The following is a 21771-nucleotide window of genomic DNA, read 5'->3' on the forward strand; positions in this document are numbered from 1 at the left end:
GATGTTCTGACTGTGTCTTTGGTAGCTTTGCGGTGATTCTAAAGAGCAACCGTGTTTGCCGCTGCTCATTTCTTAATTTATTTAACTTATTTAATTTTGGAGAGAGAGCACGCATGTGAAGGGAAGGGACAGAGAGGGGGAGAGAATCTTTTTTTTTTTTTTTTTAAATATATGAAAGTTATTGTCACATTGGTTTCCATACAACACCCAGTGCTCATCCCAAAAGATGCCCCTCTTCAGTGCCCATCACCCACCCTCCCCTCCCCCCCCCCCCCTCAGCCCTCAGTTTGTTCTCATTTTTTAAGAGTCTCTTATGCTTTGGCTGGGAGAGAGAGAATCTTCAGCAGGCTCTGTGCTCAGTGCGGAGCCCAGCTTAGGGCTCGCTCCCATGACTCTGGGATCATGATCTGAGCCGAGAAATCAAGGACGGTCAACTGACTGAGCTACCCTGGTGCCCCATGCCACTGTTTAGAAGTTAATGAGTGATTAATGGTTCCTCCCTCTCTGCTGGAGTTCTTGAAGAAACACATGTTAGAGCATCCATATTAGTAGGCAATTAATAACTACCTGCTGATTGAATCATGAATGGTAGCTGTAAGGGAAAACATGTGTCCAGAGGACATTTAAAAAAAAAAAAAATTTTTTTATGTTTGTTTATTTTTGAGAGTGAGAGAGACTGACCGTGAGTGGGGGAGGGGCAGAGAGAGGGGGAGACACAGAATCTAAAGCAGGCTCCAGGCTCTGAGCCGTGAGCACAGAGCCCGACGTGGGGCTCGAACTCACGAACCGTGAGACCATGACCTGGCCGAAGTCGGCCGCTTAACCCACTGAGCCACCCAGGCGCCCCCCAGAGGACATTTTGAGAGAAAAATTAAGTTCTTACAAATGATTCATTGGGTGAACGGAATTTAAAATTACCTACGCGAAGTTAAATGAAGAAATGAATGAGGAAATGACTTTGTTCACGGGGGAGGGTTGAACACTGTAGGGGTGGGTTGCCGCGGAGATTCCAGCGGGACCCCAGGGCTACCGTTTCTCCCCAAATACGCTTTTGTGTGGTGCACGGGAAAGAACTCGGGACTGGTTGACCTGACTTCTTGCCCATGAGCCTCCTGGCCGGTTGTGGATCTTTGGGAAGTTACTGGATCTTTCTTAGCCTCTGCTTCCTCATTTGCAGGGCAAGAGGGGCCGATCAGGAGAGGCAGCAAGGTGGGGGAGCGTGGCCTGGGAGGCAGGTGGCTTCTCCACGCCGGCTTTCCCGCACCCCGGCTGTGCAGCCCAACCTGCGTTCCCCTGTTCCTTTGATACTTCTCAGGGGTGGGAGTGAAAGGGGGTCCCCTGTTCCTGACAGAGGAGCTCCTAAAGCCTGTGGAAATCAGCTGTGGACCAGTGGGGGATGGAACGTTTGCTGATTTGAGGAATGAAAGGGTGACTCTCAGGGGAACTTCTGAAAATTAATTGGTTAATTTTTAAAAAAAAATTTTTTTTTTCAACGTTTATTTATTTTTGGGACAGAGAGAGACAGAGCATGAACGGGGGAGGGGCAGAGAGAGAGGGAGACACAGAATCGGAAACAGGCTCCAGGCTCTGAGCCATCAGCCCAGAGCCCGACGCGGGGCTCGAACTCACGGACCACGAGATCGTGACCTGGCTGAAGTCGGACGCTTAACCGACTGCGCCACCCAGGCGCCCCAATTGGTTAATTTTTTAAAAGGAAGCTCCATGACCAGCATGAGCCCAGCGTGGGGCTTGACCTCACACCTCTGAGGTCAAGACCTGAGCTGAGTTCAAGAGTCAGATGTTCAACCAACTGAGCCACCCAGGTGCCCCGAAGATATTTTTGTTTTAAAATCAGGTGTTTTGAGGTATAATTTGTGTGCCATAAGCATCATCTTTTTTTTTTTTTAACTTAAAAAATTTTAATGGTGGTAAAATACACGTAACAAAACTTCCTATTTCTAGTCATTATTGAGCGTAAAGTTCGGTGACACTAATAAGCACATTCACGTTGTTGTGCAACCATCACCACCATCCCTCTCCAGAACTCGCTGTATTTTGTTTTTTAAATTTAAAAGAAAAGTGTATTTTTGAGACGGAGAGAGAGCTTGAGTGGGGGAAGGGCAGAGAGAGAGGGAGACACAGAATCCACAGCTGTGAGCTGTGAGCACAGAGCCTGACATGGGGCTCGAACTCACAAACTGTGAGATCATGACCTGAGCCGAAGTCGGATGCTTAACTGACCCACCCCGGCGCCCCTGAACACATTTCATTTTAAACTGAATCTCTGTACCCATTAGACGTTAACTCCCCATTTCTCTTCCCCTCCCAGCCCCTAGCATCCACCTTCCTACTTTCTGTCTCCGAGTCTCGTGGGTCTAGACACCTCATATAAGTGGAGTCATACAGTTTTTGTCCTTTTGTGACTTGTTCCTTTCACGTAGCATAATGGCCTCAAGATTCCTCTGTGCTGTATGTAGCATGGGGCAGAATTTTCTTCCTTTTTAGGGCTGGATAACATTCTAGTGTATGGACCTACCAGATCTTGTTCATCCATTCATCCATACATGGACACCTGGATTTTTCTACCTTTTGGCTCTTGTGATAACGCTGCTCTGAGCATGAGTGTATATACATCTTCGAGATAGTGTTTTAGTTCTTTTGGGTGTATACTCAGAAGGGAAATGGCTGCATCATACGGTAGTTCTATTTTTAATTTTTTGAGGAATTGCCATATTGTTTTCCACAGTGACTACCATTTTACTCTTACACCGACAGTGCACAAGGGTTCCAATTTTTCTACAGACTCACCAACACTTGATTTTTTTTTAAATAGTAGCTGTCCTAATAGGTGTGAGGTGGCTGTGTAACCACACTATTTTTTTTTAATATTTAGTGTTTTTTTTAATGTTTTTTTTGAGAGAGAGAGAGCGTTCATGCATGAGGCAGAGAACGAGGGAGAGAGAGAATCCCAAGAAAGCTCACCGCTATCCAAGCAAGGCCTGACAAGAGGCTCAAACCCACGAACCATGAGATCATGACCTGAGCCGAAATCAAGAGTCAGATGCTCAACTGACTGAGCCACCCCGACTCCCTGAACCAGACGTGAGATAATACAAACTCATGGATTCTAAGAAGTATTCTTTGATATCACCCATTCAATTAACCTCATATAAATAATGAAACAGTTCCTGCTAGGTTCCTGCTAGGTTAAGTGACTTGACCATGTATCTTGTTGTATAACTTGTCCGGGTCAAAGACAGGACTGCAATTCAAGTATCTCCGCTCTCATTGTTGCGTGAATGATGCAATCTGGTCACTCATTTATTCCCTCGCTCAAAACATAACACACACCGGTACTGCGTGAGGTGTAGGAGTTGATAAAGGTGGTTCAGATATAGACCTGTCCCCCCCCCAACCCTCCCCACCACCCCATCTCTGGCTGCTGCTTCCCCCAAAGCTGCTCAGTGCCGTCTAGCTGTCAGTTGAATGACCAGCTAGTAGAGCCTACAGAATCATGCTGGAGAACTCCCGCTTTTATTTCCCTCCCCTATTGTATTACCAGTTTAGAGGAGCTTAGGAAAACGACCTCACTGGTCTTCACGTAGCTCTCAAAACTTGCGACTTTTCCACCAAATCATTTGAGAAGCTGAGACGAAGGGGAAAGGTATGGGTACGGTGAGCTCTCGAGCAGCAGTTGTAGAAGGCTTGCCGCATGGAGAGGTGATGAAACCGCGTCCGGCTTGCTGTGTGGACCGTGTGCCTATCTGGTTCTTGAAGAGCTGCTTTACGTCATCGCTGATGTATTACACCGACAATGTGATACATTCTTAAACAACCAGGTTCTTAGCAAGTGGTTCTTAAACAACCAGGACGCCTGAGCTGTGTTCGCACAGCTCCCGGCTCGGGGTGGGGGGAATGTGGCTCGGGGCGTTGCGGGAGCCGTCCAGCGTCTGTCCTTGTCAAATCCCTTGAGTTATGAGAAGTTAAAGCTCGCTGAAGTTAGAGTATGGTTACCGCTTAAATACAGGCTCCTGTTGCAGAATGTTAGAGCTGATGATGGTTTTTAGTAAAGCATTATTACCGGGCTTACTTGTGTCGTGTTCCGGGTTTGGTTTGGGCCGGGATGTGTATGAAGTGGATTCGTTTTCATGTCCGTCTTAGGTTTCCTCGTTTCTGGCTTCTGTGTCGAAGAAGCGGTTTTTCAAACTAGGGCATTGGGAGAGAAGGAGGAACCCGGTTCTGTTCTTTTTTTTTTTTTTTTTCTTTTTTTTTTTTCAGTTTCCTGGCCAATGATTTTACTTCATCTTGAAATCTGCAATCCTTTCCTCTTTGTTCCAGGTGTGTAAATTTGACTTGGACTTACTTCCAGCCACTTCAGGAAGTCGAATTTGGAGGAGAATCTGAGCCGGGTCGGGGGAAAGGGGGGGGGACGCATCTCCGCTATCAGTGCTTCCTGGATCTGGCACCTGACTCTTTAAGCCACATCTCAGCCTGAAGTGAAATCTGAGGTGCCAAACTGCCAAGATGCAGATTGTTGGGGGCGGGGGGGGGGGGGCTGGGTGTGAGGGGGCCTTTATGATTTGAAGCAAATGAGTTCTTCAGGAAATTTACATGTTATTAGCCAAGAGACAGCTTTCCCTGTCGTGTTGAGCTGCTTCTGCGTGTCCTGTGCACGGTCTCCAGTGCAGGCTAGGGCCGTAGCACATCTGCGCGTTCTCTGCTGCTCTCGCAGCTGTGAGGTGTGGGGTGACGTCCCCTCCTGAACCCGGCTGCTCACGCGAAATGGTCTTAGGTGGCCTAGCAGAGATGAAGAGATACCGGAAATTGCCTGTAGCAGAAGTTACCCATCATCCCTTGGAGGCTTCTCTGCTGGGGAAGGTTCTTATTTCTGTGTATACTCAGTAATGAGATGTAACAGAGCCCCTGGCTCACAATGAGTGGGTTTGTGGTTTTGTTCATCATGTTTCAAAGTCCTGATCATACGAGCAGCCTCGCTTACCTGCTCCCTGAACCACTCGCTGAGCTGCCGATTGTTGGTTTGTACGTGGTGTCTCTCTGGCCCTTGCTTTTCCTCCTCTGAGAAACGAAGACGTGGAAGAAAGTATTCTGCAACCTGCTTCGTCATCAGTGGCACCATCACCTCGTGGACCTTGTAGGAGCCCGCTGATGCCAGGGGCTCTGCCGGGCACCTCATCAACATGTTCTTTAACTCTGAGCGCTCCAGAACAGATCCCCTCCCGATCTGCAGAGAAGGATGTGGGCTCAGAGAAATGAGGAGCTAAGCCCTAAGAGCTGGGTTTTGACCTGGTCTGATTTGGGTCTTGACCTGGTCTGATTCCAAAGCCCTCGATCGCTGGGCTGCCCCAAGCTGTTACCTACAGCTTCCTGGTTCTGGAAGAGAACTTCCCGCCGCCTCAGTAGGAGGTTAAGTAATCGAGGAACAAAAGTGGATTCTACATTTGCTTTCTGAGAATTCTTTTTTTTTTAATTTTATTTTTTATTTCTTAAAATTTACATCCAAATTAGTTAGCATATAGTGCAGCAATGATATCAGGAATAGATTCCTTAGTGCCCCTTTCCCATTTAGCCCATCCCCCTTCCCACAACCCCTCCTGTAACCCTCAGTTTCTTCTCCATATTTATGAGTCTCTTCTGTTTTGTCCCCCTCCCTGTTTTTATATCATTGTTTCCCTTCCCTTATGTTCATTTGTTTTATCTCTTGAAAGTCCTCATATGAGTGAAGTCATGTGATCTTTGTCTTTCTCTGAGTGACTGACTTCACTTAGCCTAATACCCTCCAGTTCCATCCACGTAGTTGCAGATGGCAAGATTTCATTCTTTTTGATTGCCGAGTAATACTCCATTGTATATATATACCACTTCTTTATCCATTCATCCATCGATGGACATTTGGGCTGTTTCCCTACTTTGGCTATTGTCGATAGTGTTGCTATAAATGTGGGGGTGCATGTGTCCCTTCGAAACAGCACACCTGTATCCCATGGATAAATGCCTCGTAGGGCAATTGCTGGGCTGTAGGATAGTTCTATTTTTAGTTTTGGGGAACCTCCATACTGTTTTCCAGAGCGGCTGCACCAGCTTGCATTCCCATGCTTTCTGAGAATTCTAAGCCATCTAGAATAACTGCTTTTCTAACTGTAAGGTTTAAGCACCAATATTTGAACCAGAGATTAGAAGAGCTAACAGAAATGAAACATGACGTAATTTTAAAAATCTTACAGAATTTGCAGACCACAAATTTCCTGGAAGAAGTTGTGCATTTTTTTCTGAGAGTGTCATAAAAACTGGGCTTAGGAATTGTCTTCTGGTGGCAGTTGGGCAAGTTATCTTTGATTATTTTCATAGTTTTGCTTTATAGGAAAAGAAGGTCCTCTTCCTAAATTGTTCTATTTAGGTCTTCGAGGGTGGATCCTGTGCGTTTGCTATTACAGTAGACTGAAACCTATATATAGGGACACTCAAATGTGGTGTGAATCCACATCTTTAAAAAAAGAAGGCAATTACTGTGTTTGAAAGCCAGGCTATAAAAAGCAAGTGAACTCATAGGAGAGTCAAGATGGGATTTCATTTTACCAAGCCAAAGGCCCTGACTTTCTTTTTGCTTTTGTGTCCTGCAGGGGCAGAGTGGAGACTGCACATGTTTCAGAAATAGGATAGTAGTCGTTCATATGTGTCAGCACTTGTCATACGTGGATTAAGAGACCTATGTGGAAGAAGGAAGTGTGCAGACACTCCTCTTGTACTTTGTTAAATGTCATTTTAGTTATCTAGTATCCCACAGAACCTGTTTTTTTTTTAAGGAGTTTATTTAATGTGTACTCCTACCCATCATAATATATATTTTTTAGTGTTTATTTTGAGAGAGAGAGCACAAGTGGGGGTGGAGGGGGAAGAGAGAGAGAGGGAGACCCAGAATCCAAAGCAGGCTCCAGGCTCCGAGCTGTCAGCACAGAGCCGACGCGGGGCGGGAACTCACGAACTGCAAGATCATGACCTGAGCCCACGTCAGGTGCTTAACCAACTGAGCCACCCAGTCTCCCCCGTCATATTTTTAAAAATATTTTTTAATATTTTATTTATTTTTGAGAGAGAGAAAGAAAGAATGAATGAATGAATCAATCAGTCAATCCCAAGCAGGTTCCACGCCAGTAGCCTGGAGCCCAGTGCAGGGCTCGAACCCATGAACCGTGAGATCATGACCTGAGCCGAAACCCAAGAGTGAAACGCCCAACTGACTGAGCCACCCGGGTGCCCCTAAAAAATGTATTTTCAATCCACATACACGAACGCTGTGAGCGCTTTCCCTCCCCTCCTCTCACTGCTCTCCCCATTGCCAAAGAACAGAAGGGAAGGAAAAGGAACCTTCTGAAAAGTACTTAGATCTTTTGGTATTGAGTGGCTGGATGCAAGCCTCTTCCGATTCTGAGACCTCAGAACCCTGAACGTTAATTGGTCTCTATACATTTGTTTGTAGTCCTGTCTCAGAAATGCAGTAGGCTTCTTTAACCATTCTGCCTTCTCAGAGGTGCCGTGTAACCCTGCTGGAGGCCTGATAATGACAGGTTGGTTTCTCTGTGGAAACACAAAACAGCTTCCATCCAGACATTTTGCTTTGTCTTCTGAAAGTGCTGCATGGCTTTGGTTAGATACTGGATAAAAAAGGACTTCTAATGGGAGGAATATTTAAGACCCAGGAAAGCTGTCACGTCATGAAATGCTAACCAGTATTCCCCTTAGGGACAGATTCAGAATTTCACATGATAACAATCTTTGCTTACTCCTCAGCAAATACAAATGATCTTGGCATCATTTCTGACGTGCTTTCCCCAAGTTCTTCCCAAGGTTCCCATTAAGAATCATCCTTTTGCAATGGGAATTCCGAGTTCCTCACTCCCCGCCCCCCCATCCCCCGTCACCGTGGGGGTAGCATGTTTTCATGGTAAGCAATTACTTTTCTTTGCCAAACTCACTGTGGTCACTCGTCGCATTCTGAAGGGAATAGACCATTGCAGAACACTCAGTGGGGAGTGGAAATGTTTTTGTAACAAAGAGGCTGCACGCTAGAGGTGGACGTAGTCAAGCAGGGCCTGGCAGACTCAGAGGGGCTGACTCATCCGTGACTCACATGACAGCCTGTGTGGCCCTGTGGCCCTGGTGCCAGCCTCTGTGAGTAGAGAGGTGGTGTCTCGGCTCTCCCATGAGAACTTCAAAGTTGAAATAAGCTGACTCTGATTTTGGCTTCGTCCAAATGTGGGCTCACCCTTTGTTAGGGACTTGGTGAGAAGCTATAGAAACTCACACACACTCCTTGGCTTTGGCAGCCTGTGTGATTTAGGAGAGACTGGAGCCCCTGGTTTCGCACACCGTGAAAGCGTACGACAGAGCAGTGGGCTGGGAAGAGAGAAACTTGATGAGACACCAGTTGTTACAGTGCTGATCTTTCCTCTACTGGGAATGCCACGTTTATCATATTCTAAATTTCCGTGTAACTTGTGTCTCTTTCTGGACTCTGATGGTTTGCTACTAAACAGAAATATTCAAAATTACCATAACTTTACAGGGTATTTTGCATTGGATGGGGCAGATACTCCCTTGTTGATGTATATGTATATTTTTCTCAGAATACTTCCTCTTGGCTACTCTACAAAGTTATTCTTCTAGATCCACTTTATTTATTTATTTATTTATTTATTTGTTTATTTATTTATTTATTTATTTATTTATTTTTGAGACAGAGAGACAGAGTATGAATGGGGGAGGGTCAGAGAAAGGGAGACAGAACTGAAACAGGTTCCAGACTCTGAGCTGTCAGCACAGAGCCCGACGCGGGGCTCGAACTCACAGACCGCGAGATCATGACCTGAGCCGAAGTGGGATGCTCAACCGACTGAGCCACCCAGGCGCCCCTAGATCCACTTTAGAAGAAGCCTATCACATTGTTCTAAAAATCAATTTGGGATTGCAGTGAATGTGTGCTAATTTAAGGAGAACTGACTGACCTGTTGATTTGAATCTTCCTATCAAGGAACGTAGAATATTTCAGCGGTTTTATTTATTTATTTTTTTTAGGTCTTTTTTTGCCTTTCAGTAAAAGTTTTATAGTTTTTAAATATAAATATACATTGTTACTCTCTTCCTAGGTTTTTTTTTTTTTAGTAATTTTTGCAGGTGATAAAGGATTTTTCACTCAGTTTTTAAGTGGTTATCACTAACGTGTAGAAGCCTACTCACTTTGTATATTCATTATATGGTCCCCTTCCTGAACTTGCTTAATAATTCCAGCAGATTTTCAGTTGACTGTCTTTGATTTTCTAAGTTGATATTCTGTCCATTAAAGGAGGAACAATATTCATTCCTCATTTCTTGTTTTTGTTTTGTTTTGTTTTTTTAATTTATTTTTGACAGAGACAGAACAGGGGAGGGGCAGAGAGTGAGGGAGACGGGAATTGAAGCAGGCTCTGTGCTGACGACTGACTCAGCCACCCAAGCGCCCCCCTCATTTCTTGATTATTGCATTAGGATTCCTGAAATGGTAAGCTTTCCAGCTTTTTCTGTGTACTCAGAAACTTTGTGAAATAGGGATTTGCTGTTCTTTGTAAGTTTCGTAGTATGTCACCCATAGAAACAGGTAGGCTTGAAATGGTTTCCATATTACTTTCTGATAACTTTCCAAAACTTTTATTTTCTTTTTATTATTTTTTAAACTTTTTTTTAATGTTTATTTATTTTGAGAGAGAGACAGACAGACAGGTTGTAAGTGGGGGAGGGACAGAGAGAGAGAGAGAGACCCAGAATCCGAAGCAGGCTCCAGGCTCCTAGCTGTCAGCACAGAGCCCGATGCGGGGATCGAACCCACAAACCGTGAGATCATGACCTGAGCCGAAGTTGGATACTTAACTGACCGAGCCACCCAGGCACCCCCTTTTTATTTTATTTTAGAGAATGTGAGCGAGGGGGAGAGGAGGAGGGGGGGTAGGGAGGGAGAGAGAGAGAGCGAGCGAGCGAGAACCTTAAGCAGTCTTCCCACCCCTTGTGGAGCCTGACACAGGGCTTGATCCCATGACCTTGGGATCATGACCTGAGCAGAAACCAAGAGTTGGATGTTCAACAGACTGAGCCACCCAGGCGCCCCACTTTATGATAACTTTCTGAAAGCGTGACAGGCTGGCAGCTGGAGGGATGATCAAACATGGGAGGTGAGGTAGGGAGATTGACTGGAATCCCCAAGGAAAGAGGATGAGCCCCTGGTACAAGACCACCCTTGAATATCCTTATTTCTTGTAAAAAGGAAAACACTTCATTCCTCAGATATCTCACAGCCAAGTTGTGATGAATCTTAGGGCCTTTTTCCTGGAAAACAAGGGAAGTGGCTTAGGGTGTCAGCGTTAAAACCGAACTTCCTTCTTGTGGTAAACTTGGTTTTGGAAGTCTTGTGATGGCCGCTTACGTTTTGTTACTGTGACCTGGAGGGATTAAGGTTGAGAAGCAGCACCAGCTGAGGATCCGACCACGGCTGGCTGCGAGAAGGAGTTCGCTGCCGATCTCTGCTTTTATTCCGCTTCCAGATCGCAAGCCTCCTGGTCCTGTCCACCCCACTGCTGAGGGGCTGTCTGCTCAGGCGTTTGGTCCCACTGCGGGGGAATGCTCACCGCCCCTTGTGTGCTTGTGGAAGACTGTTTTTGCTAATTTCCCTCACTTCTGTGCAGTAAATCTTGGAAGAAAGCTGTTTTCCTATAAGGGGGGACATTAGATTTCGGATTCTGTTGTTCGCTATGAATAACTTTTGGTAAGTGCCCTGCCCTGAGCTTATGGCTCGACAAGGAAGCATCTGTGGTTCCAGATAATGAGATTAAACCTCTCATTTTAGGGAGCTGACTGTGTTTAGATTAAGATCTTTACTGTCTCTTGCTAGAACACCTGAGGAGTAACAGGTAAGAAAGTTTCTCACACGGTAATGACGCCTTAATAGCCATAAAATTGTAAATTTGAGAATGCGTCCATGGATTTGATAAAATGAGCTCCCGTGAGGGTCTTTGTCCTCCCTGACCATTATTATGTTTTTTGTTACGTGTGGATGAGAATTTTCATGAAATGCCACCCACTTGGTATTCACAGGATACCTTCTAACACATTTAACTCTTTGACCGGTGTGCCGAAAATCCCAGTGTGAATGTGCACTTTCGTAAATACTTCTCCTTGCTAATTAAATTAGCTGATTAAAAGTGTGACTTAATTGTCCCGTCATTTTGTTTTTGTAAGGCTAAATATATATATGCATCTGTATGTGTTAGGTATCAGAGTTAGTCTAGTCAAATCCAAGCGAGCCTTTGTAAGTGATTGAGTCACTGTTGCTGATATTTTTTTAAGTAGGCTCTGTGCCCAATGTGGGGCTTGAACTCACGACCCCAGGATCAAGGGTTGCATGGTTTACCGACTGAGCCAGCCAGGCGCCCCTGTTGCTGATATCGTAAATAATTTTTTCCTATTTTATAGTTTGTCCCCAGCTTTTTAAAAATTTTTTTTTAAATCTTTATTTATTTTTGAGAGAGAGCACAAGCAGGGGAGGAACAAGAGAGAGGGAGACGCAGAGTCCGAAGCAGGCTCCAGGCTCCCAGCTGTCAGCACCGAGCCCAATGGCGGGGCTCAAACTCACAAACCGTGAGATCATGACCTGAGCTGAAGTCAGACACTTAACTGACTGAGCCACCCAGGTTGCCCCAGTTTTTTTTTTTTTTTTCCATAAAGATTATTTTAAGTAATCTCTGCAGCCAATGTGGAGCTTGAATTTATAATCCTGAGATCACTGACTGAGCCAGCCAGGCAACCCTCCAGGTTTTTTTGTTTTTTTTTTTCCTCTTTTTTTAGTTTTCTCAGATTATAAGAAAAGGCGGTTCATCTGGGTATTGTGACTTTCATGTAAAACTGAACAGACTGCCAATCCTGTATTCAAATAAAAGGAACTAAATGTATCAGATTTCTGGGTCATTGACTTAATGATTAAAACATAATATTACTGGGGCTCCTGGGTGGCTCAGTCGGCTAAACGTCTGACTCCTGGTTTTGGCTCAGATGACGTCTCATGGTTTCGTGGGTTCAAGCCCTGCATTGGGCTGTGCTGATAGCACAGAGCCTGCTTGGGATTGTCTCTCTCTCCCTCTCTCTCTCTCTGTCCCTCCCCCACTTGCACTGTCTCTCTCAAAAATAAACTTAAAAAAATTAAAAAAAAAAAAAACCCTCCATAGCATTACTCATTTCAATGATCTTACTCACTTTTCTCACTTACGGGTAGACTCGAGAATAAAGAAAACTCCTAGGACTGAATATCATGTTGTATCTTGAATTTGAGGGATCTATGAAAAGTTGCTTAAATTCATATTTGGAAGGTGTCTAGAGTGAACCCAGGGGCAATTAATTGAGGTAGAAAACTCACTGTTCCCATAAATACCAGAGGAGATAGACGAGCCTCTCAAAATACCAAATATACTTCATAGCATATAGAAAAGAAAATGCTTAATTTTGCACCTTTGTTGGAAAGTTTGCCCCAGTGCGAGAAAGGAAATTGTTTAGGTTGAAGAGGCTAAGCCATTTTGCCAGAATGGTTTCTTTACTGTTTCTGTGTGTTTGCTTCTTGTACACGCACATGTCTTCAGCCTGTGTGAACCTGTCGTTCTGTGAACAACAATTACAGCTTAGAGAGATGAGTGGTGACCCTTTCCCTACCACCCACTCACCATGCGGCGCATGGAGTGGACCACTCAGCGGGTTTACATTTGAAAAATACAGATGCTGCTAGGAATCTGTGTCCTGTGTGGTATTAATCATCAAATCCCTGTCCACACAGAGACAAAATTAAATAGAGAATTGAGGCATCTCCAAAATAATTCAGGGAAAATTCTCTGAGGGCAATTAGGGTTTGTTTTCTTCATCCTGTTCTTTTGTACTCTCTGCCTCTTGAGGATGCAGGCGACATTTTTTTTTTTTTTTTGGTACAGTGTACTTTACTGATGGTACATGACAAGGTAGCCTCCCCAAGCCCCTCTCCTTCTTCAAGGGGTTTGGGATGGGAATTGTGTGAAGATTGGGAGATTCTCAGTGTGTTGGGGGAAGGGGGGACAAGACTCCTCATTAGCTGAGGGCCTCTCTCTCCCTCTTGCCATCGCTACGGCTAGTGGTCCAGGGGGCTCTTAGAGGCAGTGTGGACCATAAGGTCCACCACGTGGTTGCTATAGCCAAATTCACTGTTACAGCAGGAAATGAACTTGATAAAGTGGTCATTGAGGGCAATGCCAGCCCCAGCATTGAAGGTGGAAGAGTGGGTGTCACCGTTAAAGTTGCAGGAGACAACGTGGTCCTCAGTGTAGCCCCATGTCCTTAAGGGGGCCCTCCTATGCCTGCTTCGCCACCTTCTTAATGCCATCATATTTCGCACCTTTGTCTAGGCAGTAGGTCAGATCCATGTCTGACCTTTTGGGGGTGGGGACATGGAAGGCCATGCCAGTGAGCTTCCCATTCGGCTTGGGGATGACCTTGCCTATAGCCTTGTCACTGCCAGTAGGAGCAGGGATGATGTTCTGGGCAGCTCCTCGGCCATCATGTCACAGCTTCCCAGAGGGGCCGTCCATGGTCTTCTGGGTGGCAGTTGATGGTATGGACTGTGGCTGTGAGTCCATCCACGATACCAAGGTTGTCATAGGTGACCTTGGCCAGAGGGGCCAAGTGATTGGTGGTACAGGAGGGATTACCGACAATGTTGAGGGAGTTACCATAGTTCTCATGGTTCACACCCATCACAAACATTGGGCATTAGCAGAAGGGGCGGAGATGATGATCCTCTTGACCCTACTCTTCAAGTGAGCCCTAGCCTTCTCCCTGGTGGCAAAGACCTCCATGGACTCCACAACCCAGCACTGGCATCACCCCTTTTGATGTTGGTGGGATCTTGTTCCTGGGAGATGAAGATGGGCTTTCCATTGATGACAAGTTTCCCCATTCTCAGCCTTGACTATACAATTGAATTTTCTGTGGATGGAATCATATTGGAACATGTAGACCCTATAACAGAGGTCAGTGAAGGGGTCTCTGACAGTTACAGTATCTACTTTGCCAGCGTTAAAAGCAGCCCTGGTGACCAGATGCCAAATATGGCCAAATCCATTTACTCCGACCTTCACCATCATGTCTTGGGGACATGGCTGGCAGAAGATGCAGCTGTCTGTCAAATGGGGAGGAGTAGAGACCCAGGAGACTTGTTTTTTTTTTTTTTTTTTTAACATTTTTGCTGTATATAGACTAAAATAATTTTGGTCTAATATTTTCTGTCTATAAATAGACAACAGCTATGTGTTAACTTATTATAGTTTGAGATTCCAGGACCATAGCTCATTTGCGTTTTCTATCTTTGTTGGCCATGATGGTGCCTTCCATATGTGACTGCTATGTTGTACATTAAACATGTCTGGTCAAACTGGTTTTGATTTTCCTTGTTCTCAGGTCTTATGGTTTTCTTTTTGGATGTTGGAAATAGGTTAATACAGCTGGGTCCCATTTTGTGTACTTGCATATTTATTGCCATAATGATGGCCTTGGAACCTCTGCATCCTTGCCTCAGCCCTTTTGGAAGGTAGCCCTGAGAGACCAAGTTTTGTGTTGTTACCACTGGGCCACTTCTGTGGTCTTTTAGGAGCCATGGCTAAGTTTTATACTCTTGATTCCTGGAGGGCAGCTGGCTTCTTTCTCCCAGGCAGCAATGAAAAAGATTAAATTTAATCTTATGCTTTTGAGCAATATTATTTATGGTCTATAATATCTTTGGTTTAAAAATATCTATTTTATGATATTCCCTAATCTTATAATTGGTATAGCCCTTTGGTTCTGAAATCCAGAGTAGAAACAAAGCAAGTGTTTTATGTTTAAAAATAACAAAGAAGTTTTAGAAAGACTTAGCTTCTTATTTAATATTTTTTTAATGCTTATTTATTTTTGAGAGAGAGAGACCAAGTGTGAGCAGGGGAGGGGCAGAGAGAGACACATAATCCGAAGCAGGCTCCAGGATCTGAGCTGTCAGCACAGAGACTGATACAGGGCTCGAAGCCACGAACCACGAGATCATGACCTAAGCCGAAGTTGGATGCTCAACTGACTGAGCCACCCAGGCAACCCGACTTTGTTTCTTATTTAAAACAGAAATATGCCAGATATGAATTACACTCAGAACAAGAAATTTTGCCCAAGAGATAGTTCTCATGTGCATCTTTCTTAGAGCAGCTCTGTTTCCTTGAACACTCTTGTCTCTTTTCCTTGAAGTATCTGCTGCCATTGGCTTCTAGCCTAGCCCCTTTCTCTTGGCTCTCTTCTTTCTTTGCCCATCATTCGTTTCCTGTTGCCCTTTAGATTCTCTTCCCACTGTCAGGAGATGATGTTCTCTTTAGGGAACCATCCTGGGTCCTCTTTATCCTCTTAAGATAATGCTGTGTTTGCCCCTGCCTTCAACTACCATTCATACATGCCCATTTCTGCCCAGTTAATACACCTCTAGTTGGAACATCTTTTGTGAGTCCAGAGTTGTTAGCTTCCAATTGGACATTTTCATTTGGATGTTTGCTGTATTCTTGCAACTGAGTGAATCAAAAAAAATGAAAGAAGCTTTTACCAGTTGCTTCTTCATGGAGCTTTTGGCTCAAAGCATATGACAGTCTGTGTGTCCCATGTTTGAATCCTGGTTAGGTTAGTTAACCGATTTTTCCTGCCTTATTGCATTGGCTAGTACCTCCAAGACAATGTTCGTTTGCTCCTGGTCTTAGGTAGGAAATATTCGGTCTTCACCATTTTAAATATAATGTTAGTTGTAAATGTTTTTATAGATACTCTTTTATATGAAGATTTTAAGTTTAGAACAAAGTTTAGAACATTTTTATTAGCTAATTGTAAATATTTTTATTTATTTTATTTTTATTAATTTTTAATGTTTATTTTTGAGAGAGAGAGAGAGAGACAGACAGAGAGAGAGGGCACGAACAGGGGAGGGGCATAGAGAGATGGAGACAGAGGATCCAAGGAGGCTCCACACTGTCAGGGCAGAACCTGATGTAGGGCTCAAACTCACGAAGCCTGAGATCTTGAACTGAGCTGAACTTGGGTGCTTAACTGATTGAGCCACCCAGGTGCCCCTAATTATAAATATTTTTAATGTTTAGAGGATCCTTACTGAAAATAAGCAAAATAAAAGTCCATCTTAAATAAATATTTTTAAAAAATTGTGTCTTATTTATTTATTTATTTATTAAAAATGTTATTTTGAGAGAAAGAGAGAGAAAGCACATGATGAGACTAGCAGAGAGAGAGAGAGGGAGAGAGAGAGAGAATCTCAAGCAGGTTCTGTGCTCAGCATGGAGCCGGACATAGGGCTTGATTTCACAACTGTGAGATCATGATGTGGGCTGAAATCAAGAATTGGGCACTTAACTGACTGAGCCACCCAGGTGCCCCTATTTACTTATTTTTTAAAGTAATCTGTACACCCAACTTGGGCCTCAAACTCATGACCCTGAGATCAAGAGTTGGATGTTCTACCAGCTAAGCCAGCGGGGTGCCTCTATGTTAAGTAAATTTAGGGAAATATAAAATTTTAATTCAGTGAAACTTGAAGGGGTCAAAGAAACTTTCATAGCTGAAGAGAAAAAGGTAGAGATCTGGTTTGGAGGAAATGAGCCTATTATTTTGTTTAATCATGGTAGGTACTAATTTCTCATTTGCTGGATGGGTATGTAAACGGTAATTTAATTTTCTAACTTTTTATTTTTGGCATTAAACCTTATTTTCCTGTGTTTAAATAAATCAGACTCAGAATAATTTTGGAGTTTTGCAGATACCCTGTTATATGTATGTGTGTGTGTGTGTGTGTGTGTGTGTGTGTGTGTGTGTAGGAGAGACAGGGAGAGAAAGAGATGACCATCATCACTGGAACTGTAAGGTCTAAGCGATTTGGAATTGTATTTAGCCTCTTTTTTCCTCCATTAAGAAAACTAAACCTGGTTTAGTCCCAAAGGAGGCCTCTAGAAAAGTCTAGAAATTCTTATTCTTATCAGAATCATATGTTAAAACACCATGAATCTTTTGAATACAAATGACCATCAGTGGACCATGATTATGGGACAGAGTCATACACACAGTCCTTGCTTAACTGAAGTAAAAACCTCCTGGAAGGTTATGATGGTATACATATATACATATATACATATATATATATATATATACACACACACACACATATACATATATATACACACACATATATAAGATATATATAATGTATAATACTAATATATAATATATGTTAATATAACATATATAATATATATTTTTTCCTTCTTAGGCAAGACTATTATATATATTATATATAATATATAGTTAGTATATAATATATATATTATAGTACACCCAATGTGGGGCTCCAACTCCTGACCCTGAGATTAAGAATTGCACGCTGTAGCCAGTCAGGCATCCCAGTATGAAAAGTTCTAGAGTTTTTAGAATTAAACATCTTTAAATTTAGAAATTTTACTTTTCCTAGGATTTGGAACTTCCATTCGATGCTTCACTAACAATAGTTGATCCATCTTTTGGTAAATCTGGGCAGGTTGAAGAAAGAGTAACTGTGTATGCAGTGTGCATCATTTAGTTCTTTTTGGTGGAAAGTTCAAGGAGACGATTGATTAGAATTTTAAAGATGCCCTAGCACATAGTGGGCACTCAGCAAATATTTGTTGGCCAATGTTGAATGAAAAGGAGAGGTGGGGGAGGGGGAGATATGTTGAAATATGTTATTTACTCTTCTTTTTTTCCATGAGAAGTGAGTTGATCTCAATGTCCCTATTAGCTCTAAAATTCTTAGAGGTCAGAAATCTAAAATTAGTAGTTGTTAAGTTCAGGGCTTTATTCTGAGAGATTTGTCTTCTTCCTTAGGCAAGCCTCTCTCTCTAGAACTCTCTCAGTTCCTCTTCACCTAATTGTTACTTCACGGTTTTTCTGTTGTTTGGAACTTTCTTCCAAGCTTCATGATAATCCAGGGTAGCATACTGGAAGGAGTTAGACCTGATTCAAACCTTTTCTCCATGAATTATTTATGCATGTATGCCCTTTAATAAATTTAATGAGCCTCCACTTTCTCTTCTATAAAATAGGGGCAGTAAAATACTCCCCTCAAATTTAGTTGTGTGCCTTAAATGAATGAATTGCTTGTCACCATACCTGGCATACGTTAGGTCCTAAGTAAACTAGAAATTACCATTTTTTCCCCCTTAGTCTGATAGGTCTGCAGTTATCTCTCCAATGATTAAGACTTTAAAATCTCTATTGTCCTGAATAGCTCACTCCTATTACCCACAGCTAAATGATTTTTCCCCTGATGCTGTTGGCCAGCGTGAATAATTTTCACTGTGTTCCTCAGAGTTTCTGGCTGAGTCCTTACTGTTTTCTGTATCCATTGCTGTTCCGAATCCTTATCTGAAGCTATGGCTGGCTGGATCTTTGTTCTCTATCCTGTTTTTGTACTATCTAGCCGACCATATGGAATTCTTTGTTTCTCCATTTTCACCGTTAAGAAGTAAAGAGGCTGTCTTTTTCTCCTGTCATGGGAGAAAGTAGAGCTTGATTTGAAGAATTTTCTCCTTTGAGATTTGCTAAGTATTAAAAAAAAAAATCTCTTTACAGAAGTATAAAGAGCACAAGTCATGCTGGGAGCTTGGTGAATTTTCCCAACGGAAACATACCCGTGTAGTAAGGATCCTAGTAAATTTAAGGGAAGTCTCTAACTGCTCCAAGGTTGATTAAGCCTTCTTGCCCTCGTCATCCTGCAGATTACCCACCTGTTGTGAGAGGCATTTCAGCTCCCTCGTGCCCTCTGACCCACCATCTGCCAGCTGGTTTTGTGTGGACTGGGTTTTGCCGGCCCCGCCCTCCCTCTCTTTTCCCTGCGATGGGAAGTGGGGGGTTAAAGAGACTGACACTTTGTTCTTGATGCCACATGCATTCGAGGAGACGGCTTAGAGAGAAGGCCGTGTTTCCACTTCCCCTTAACTGGTCTTCCTTTGTGGGCAGCAGAGGTGGGATGCAAAATGCAGAGAAATTGCTGAACGAACACTGCGTGTTTCCTTTGCTTTTTTTCTGTTCAACAAAGCACTGAAGATGTTGAGTAAGACGATGCTGACTTAAGCGAGTGTGAAAAAACCACTATGTTTGTGATTAAAAAACTAAACATGGGGGATGCCTGGATGGCTTAGTCAGTTAAGTGTCCGGCTCTTGGTTTGGGCTCAGGTCATGATCTCACAGTTCGTGAGATCAAGCCCGTGTTAGTCTCTGTGCTGACTGTGTGGAGCCTGCTTGGGATTCTCTCTCCCTCTCGCTCTGCCCTGCCTTGCCTCTGCTCATGCTGTCTCTCTCTCTGTCTCTCTCTCAAAATATATAAACATGGAAAAAAAAAAAAGCTAAAACCTTTTTTTTTTTTTTTTTGAGAGAGAGAGTGAGAGAGAGCTCGAGCAGGGAGGGGCAGAGAGAGAGGAAGAGAGAGAGAATCTCAAGCAGGCTCCACGCTGAGTGCAGAGCCCAATGAGGGGCTTGATCCCACGACCCTGTGATCATGACCTGAGCTGAAATCACGAGTCAGATGCTCAACTGGCTGAGCCACCCAGGTGCCCCGAAAAAAATTAAAGTTAGACTTTAAAAAAAAAAAATTTTTTTTTAATGCTTATTTATTTTTGAGAGAGACAGAGACAGAATGTGAGTGGGTTGGGACAGAGAGAGAGGGAGACACAGAATCTGAAACAAGCTCCAGGCTCTGAGCTGTCAGCACAGAGCCTGACGTGGGGCTCAAACTCACGAGCTGCGAGGTCATGACCTGAGCTGAAGTCGGACGCTCATCTGACCAAGCCACCCAGGCACCCCTAAGTTAGACTTTTTAAAAGGAGGAGCAAGTGTTATGAATAGTGGGTGAAAAGTTATATGGTCTATAGAGCAGAGGTTAGAAGGAGATGGACTTACGTTGAGGCAGAGGGATTTAGGCTACATTGTGACTTCCTGTTGGAGAGGGCTCCGGAATACTGCAGGGTATGGTTTGCTGAGATTTTTTTATCCATCTCCTGGACTGATGGACTAGTGCTTACGGTAGCCTTAGTCAGAGTTTGGAGTTGACCTTCCTTCAATTATAATTCTTTTGTTATTAAGTAGTTTCCTGAATATGATGAAAGATACCGGGACTTTCCACTGCCATTCATTCAATAGGAAGACATGAATTATATAGACATTCTGGTATAAATTAGAGATCTTTCAGAAGTGCTCTGCTAAATTTTTTCAGACCAAAGGCATGAATCGACATCCCAGCTCTACTACTTAGTGGTTGTGGGACCACAAATTGAGGATTGTTGTGAAGATGTGGGAGGTCATGTGTATGAAGGGCTTTGTAAATTGGGTGTGATGTCCTGTACCAGAGTGAGTGGTCACACTTCCGGTGGAATTTCTACCTGTGTATCAAGCTCACATCTGCTCTGGCTTCTCCTGCTTCCAGACCTCCTCGTCTCTCTGTGACTTTGGGCAGTTGGGCAGAATTCCCTTGTTTGTGTTTTGCTTGTTCTAGTTTTCAGTGCTGTCTCTCTCGATGAGTGACGCTGGTTGAGACGTTGGGGGAACTCTGGGAGTGGGGAGGTTTTGCATTATTTGAGAGTTAGGAGGCTTTCTGAGAAACTAGATTTAGAAAGGGATGCTAGAGGTAAAAGACGAAAGTGGGGAAACAGAGTCAGGCCAGGTGTGGCGGGGTGCGGGGAGGGCAGGGGTTTGGGCTGACCGCCATGGTGCTCCTGCACCAAACAGCACCCTGACCCCCGTAGGAAGGGGGAGAAAGGCCACCAGCCTCTTGCCGTCTGCATGGCCAGAGCCCTGCCTCAGGACAGGACATCAGCACGCTCCTCTCTGCCATGAGGGTACTGGCTCCAGGAGTGGATGGCCAGTTCCAACTCCAACTCCCATGACCTCCATTCCTCTTCCCCCTGTGAACTGGGTGTGGGGCCGTGGGCCTCAGATCCTACCTTGGTTGCCATCTTCAGGAGATCTGGGCGGGATCTGTTGTGGGGATCTTTGCCGGGATGCCTGAACACGTTGCTTCCATCTTGGTAGATTATCAGATATTTTTTCAATAATATCATCTCATTGATAATGATCTCATTGATATTATCTCCTTTTGTGTCTTCAAATTTGCCCTTTAATAGAATCCTATTTTGTTGTTGTTGCTGGCTTTAACAACATAAGTTTACTTGCTCTCAGTTCTGGAGGCTGGAAATCCAAGATCAAGATGCCAGAAGGTTTGGTTTCACGTGAGGCCTCTCTGCTTGACTTGAGGACGGTCACCTCCTTGCTGCCTCTTCCCACAGTCATCTTCCATACAGGCACAGCCCTGGTGTCTCTGCGTGTATCCCAATCTCTTCTTTCTGCCTCTTGTTTTTTTAAAATTTGAATCCAATTTTATTACGTTCAGTTCAGTTTTTTACAACATTCATAACAACATAAATTCAGTTCCACGTATTAAAGAATATTTTAGTCTAAAATGGAAACTTAGAAACTGGAAGAGGTGTAAGCATTGTATCTTCATCAGTGTTGAGATAATCTTTAAAAGGGTAACTATATTAGTTACATGTTGTTGGGTAATAAATTACCCCAGCACTTGGAGGCTTAAAGCTTTAACAGTTACTCTCCCACACCTTCTGT

General features: G+C 43.8%; 1 protein-coding gene and 1 pseudogene across 2 annotated transcripts in view; one reads left to right on the forward strand and one right to left on the reverse strand.

Moving 5' to 3' along the window:
• Positions 1 to 9432: 9432 nt before the first annotated feature.
• Positions 9433 to 21771, forward strand: part of TIAM2 (TIAM Rac1 associated GEF 2) — a 189244-nt gene continuing 176905 nt past the window's right edge. For both annotated transcript variants that reach the window (XM_043592641.1, XM_043592644.1), the window contains exon 1: positions 9433 to 9553. The gene's annotated coding sequence lies outside the window, so the exon portion shown is untranslated. The remainder of the gene's footprint in view (positions 9554 to 21771) is intronic.
• On the reverse strand, positions 12924 to 15012 carry LOC122490125 (annotated as a pseudogene).

This window comes from Prionailurus bengalensis, chromosome B2 (assembly GCF_016509475.1).
Source record: "Prionailurus bengalensis isolate Pbe53 chromosome B2, Fcat_Pben_1.1_paternal_pri, whole genome shotgun sequence".
NCBI classification, from domain to species: domain Eukaryota; kingdom Metazoa; phylum Chordata; class Mammalia; order Carnivora; family Felidae; genus Prionailurus; species Prionailurus bengalensis.